The sequence below is a fragment of the Terrapene carolina genome, unplaced genomic scaffold (genome assembly GCF_002925995.2).
Source record: "Terrapene carolina triunguis isolate 2854851 unplaced genomic scaffold, T_m_triunguis-2.0 Scaffold341, whole genome shotgun sequence".
In the NCBI taxonomy this organism is placed as follows: domain Eukaryota; kingdom Metazoa; phylum Chordata; order Testudines; family Emydidae; genus Terrapene; species Terrapene triunguis.
In genome coordinates this window covers 3,406-8,148 of record NW_020664692.1, presented here as the reverse complement: position 1 = coordinate 8,148, position 4,743 = coordinate 3,406, and the positions used below count along the sequence as shown (strand labels likewise).

Below are 4,743 nucleotides of genomic sequence, written 5' to 3'. Positions count from 1 at the left end.
TCTGCTGCACCTCTTAGGCAGCTCTTCCCAAACTCAGTACATTGCTATTTAGCAATAGCATTTTTTAAGACCCTTTTCAGGGAATATGTCAGTGGTCAAAGCTAATTCCAGTTAGTTTTCAGGTAAGATTTTGTAAGACATTATGTCATATGCTTTCCTGGATTCAACATGTATTTTATCTTTTTTGTTCCCCCTTCCACTCATCCGGAAATTCGGTCACCAAAGAAATCCAATTTGTCTGGAGTGGTTTATTTTCCCCTTTCTAATTTCCACCAGTCCCCCACTCTCATGCCTGCCAGGCTCAGCTGAACTCCTAGCAGAGTGGTGAAGACAGTGGAGTACGGGAGTCCCTTAGTTCCCCTCTAATTTAAACAAAGTAGTAAAATTGTCTCTTACTGACAAACTCATGGGATTCCATACTCTCGTGGGACTCTGGAGAAAGAAGAGAAAAACATTCAGTGAGGCACTGTAGTTATGGAACACAGAATTTTTCACTCACCATTAATAAACCGAAGGGAAGAGAGACTGAGAAATCTCATTCACTGATTAAAAGGAAAAGCAAGGAAAGGAATAAGGCAACCTAGTGGTCAGAACAGAGGACTGAACCACTGGGTTCTATCCATGGCTGTGCCACTGATTTACTATGTTATCCTTGGGAGCATCACTGACCCTCTGTTCCTTTATGTATCCCTCTATATAACAGGTATGACACCTATTTACTTCACAGTGGGGGCAGGCTGCTTAATTAATGAATTCATATTTGTAAAGCCCTTTGAGATCTTTAGATGGAAAATGCTATAGAAATACAAATCACCACTAAATATGCATATTTCAGTGCAAGGTCAGATCGGTCCATTAATATGCAAGTGTATGCATTCTAGAGAAAATGGGAGAGACATTCAAAAGGAGAAAGGGAAGGTGGGTGGAAAAATCTCGCTCGCCATTAACAAAGGAAAGGCAAGCAGCTGAGGATGCAACAGAATGGCAAACCAGGGACAGTTCAGAGAGTCACCTTCTTATAGGAAATAGGGCCTGGGATCTATATAAGGAATTTCCCTTACCAGACCCTGCATCACTTTGATATGTAAACAGCACCTGGGATCTCCCCTCCAGTGCATCCACAAGTTGTGTTGACAAAGGAAGGACTAATTTAGGTTTCTTCCATCTCCTCTTTCTATGATCCACACAGATTGGGATTGTCGAGGATGTGGGGATAGTTTGCAGTGGTGACAGAATGGTCTGTGGTAAAGAGGAAGGGTCTGAAATGCAGGCGGCTCTAGACTGGAGGCAAAAGTATCTAGGTGATTGAGCTCTGGAGTAGAGGCAGAGTGGTCTGACACAGTAGTAAAGGGAGTGGATGGGCAAGAGGACAGCAACAGATAAGGGGAGATAAACATCAAAGCAAAACATCTGAACAGACCAAGAGGTGTCTGTGACTGGCTGTCACTCCAAACAAGGTCCAATAAAAGAGGTCACCTACCATAGCAGAAAGCTGCCACCATCAAAACAGCCAGGAGCGTGAGGAGGATGAGGGTCCGCATTGTGTGGGAGTCACTCTCTCTTGCACTCTCTCGCTCTCTGTCTTACTCTCTTTCCACTGAGGGCAACGGGAAATTCTGGACAGGCTGCAAAGTTAGCAGTGGAGTGTTTATTATGAAAGCAGCAGCTGGGAGGGGAGGAATCAGATGAAGCAGCCTGGGGAAGATAGGGCCTGGCTGGCACTCACCTTCTATGGGACTGTTACAAAACACCCTCTATAAACAGGTCTAATCAGGCTTTGGTGGTGGGGTAGGCACACTCCCTTCCCTGCCCTTGCTGCAGGGGGAGGGTGCCAGAGTTCAAAAGGAGGTGAGCTGTTAACACTGCATGTCCAGAAATGTTGAACTATATGAGTGTAATTCCAGACACCGAGGAGGACCACACACTTGCTTCCCTAATTCCTCCTCTGATCTCCCCTCCTTGCCGTCACCACCCTTGGTCCAGACACACAGAGCCCGCACTGTCTGTCAGCTCCACGGCTGGAAGGAATGGGACCAGCCCCCTGCTTCCTGGAGAGATGGGGAAATTTGATCTCAAATGTTCCATCCTTGGTTTCCCCTCAGACTGGTCCCTAATGTACCCCAGTACTGCTCTGGCTGAACTCCGTCTACCAGGGGAAAGATAGAAGTTCAATCCTGTTGTTTTCCCCCATACACACCCTACTGTGCCCTTCATGGTACTCAAACCCTAATGGGATCCCCGTCCTCTGCTGGGATTATTGTTAGTTCACATGTATATTGCAGTAGCCCCTAGAAACCTATCTCTACATTTATTCTCTGGGGTCCCACACAAACACTGCTCCCTAAGTAGAATGGGGCCACCTCTTCTTTGGGTGAAGGATGGATCCTTCGCTCTGAGCTGCTGACTCTTGGAACATGATTTGGTGCTAACACTCTTCCCTGCCATACAAGGGACCTAAGTTCAAACCAAATCTATTGCTCTGCAGGCTAGCAGGAGCCAGAAGTACTTCACAGTCTGCTCCAGTGGTTCAGCAAACATACTCTGACTTGCTATGTGGGAAACTCTTTTCCAGTTTCCAGCACCAGGCTAGCTGGCCCTGGGGGGGGAATGTGCGCTGCCGTCTGTAGCCTCATGGCTGCCAACTCAAAGAGAAGAGAGATGGGATCAGTGGTTTCACTTAAACCACATGTGAAGCCACGGCCAGAGCAGCGTGTGTGAGGACAGGGTGCACTGGGCAATGGCTGCAGCTGAGCTGGGCAGTGGTAAGAGGCCACTGCAGCCAAATGGAGCTCACTGAGGAGCTCTGACGTAGCTCCCCTTGCACCAGGCCAGCCTGTGGGATTGCATGCAGTTTTCCAGGAGTCTGGAGCTGTCACACAGCCTGGGCAGTGGGCACAAATCCAGCTCAGTTCATTCCCTGAGGCCAGTGAGACAGTTGCTCAGTTGTCGCTGTTACTCCTTGCCATTGGGGTTACATGTGTCCAGTCCTCTCCTGGAGGATTCACACTCTGCATGTGCCTGCATGGAACAGGGACCCTATACTGCACCAGAATTTTGCCTGGAACCAAATGATTCCCTACTGGGCTGAGCCTTGGACCTGTGAAAGGACCAGATTACTCTGGGCTTTGCCAATCACCCTACCAATGCCAAGAAACAGTTAACTCCAAACTCACAGCTCTTGTCCAGATCCTCTGATCCTCAGCAGGAGAAAAAGACCTGAAATCAGTAGAGCCTGTAACCAGGGGCCCCCAGTGAGAATAAGGTGCTTTTCTTCCTCCTTTTGCCCAACACAGGAGAAGATGACCACACATCGCGCCTTCCCCCTTTCTACCACCAGCCCCATTCCAGCTCACACCCATGCACCGATTCCTCATATACAGTGTTCAGCCTGGGATGATGAGGAGCCCCCAGTTACTCTGTGGTAAAGAGCAGAAATGGGGTCTGATATGCCCTGCTCCCGTTCCCCTCTGATCCCTTTTCCCCAGCTCCCTTTCCTCTCCCTGCACCCCAGCACCTCCTGGATTTGAGAGCAGTGGTCGCCCCTTTTTAAGGGAGCCTCTGGGCCTGGGTAAGGATTTGTTGCATTCCATGCGGTTCAGGGGTTTTTACAGAGTGTGGGCTTAAATCATGGCCAATCCAGCAGCCTGTGGGAAGGCTGAAGTGAAAGGGATAAGGAGTGAGCCTGGAGAGACAGTGACTGGTACACAGAGAGGGAGATGCTGGAAGGACATGCAGAGAGAGGTGCTGGTGATGAGGTCGCACAGTGATAAATGCCATAACCAACCCCACCCCATGTACCTGTCCTGTCCTTCAGTGCTGAGTCCTCAGGGTCACTGCCCCAGCCTCTGCTTTCTTCCCGAGTCACTCAGCGCTCCCAGAATGCCTGTGGCATCACACACACCGCCACCACAGAAGTGAGGGCATGTCATAAACGGGCGTTAGCCCAAACACTTCACTTTTATCCACAAACAGACCTTATTGGAAGTCAAATTAACCACCCTTCTGCGCTGTCCCAGGGTGAGTGCCTCCGTTGTTGCTGTGGGAACTGCATTCACTTGGCTCCTTACACACACACATCCCTCCCTGGGGGCTACACCCTCCTACCTCACCAGGTGAAGCCACAAATGCTCACACCCCATGGTGGAACACACCCAGCCCAACATCCGACTCCCAGCCCTTGCTATCTAACAGCATCCTCTGGTGTGCAGTAGTCACAGAACAGGAGCTAATATTAACTGCCTGCAAACTTTGTGGAAATTTCTGCAGTCCCTTGGTAAGGGGTAGCGCTGCAAAGGCAGCCCTGGGGCCCTTGTCATGGTGGATGAGATAATAATACATTCCATAGCATCTCTCTAACATTTTCCTGCTGCAAAGCACTGCACAGACATTAATAACTAACTAACTACAGGGAGGTCTCTGCATACTCACTCTGGACTTGCTTCCTCTTCAGTCTGCAGCTCTTGTCTAAGGGGGAGTTCTCCCAGCGTCCTGTAGCATTAACTGGAGAAGAGGGGGCCTTTTTATTTATTATCAGTGATCAGTGACTCCTCCTCTTCTGTCTCCCCCGCTGGATCCACCCTCCACCCCCAGGCTCCCACCTTCTCTGCCAAAAACACCTTCTGCCCTCACTCAGGAAACCAGAAACCTCAGGAAATTGAGCCAGGAGAGAGGGGGGAGCCAGAGCGGATGCCAGTGGCTAATGGGGTCGAGGCCGCGTCTAGAGCAAGCTATCTGGGTCCAAGC

General features: G+C 49.8%; 1 long non-coding RNA gene across 1 annotated transcript; it reads right to left on the bottom strand.

Annotated features, from left to right (window-relative positions):
* Window positions 1–384: 384 nt before the first annotated feature.
* Window positions 385–4,511, bottom strand: LOC112119981. The gene is made up of 3 exons (XR_003370099.2): window positions 4,429–4,511; window positions 1,481–1,625; window positions 385–432 (listed from the first exon to the last, which is right to left on the bottom strand). It is a non-coding gene; the product is annotated as an uncharacterized LOC112119981 (long non-coding RNA).
* Window positions 4,512–4,743: the final 232 nt, after the last annotated feature.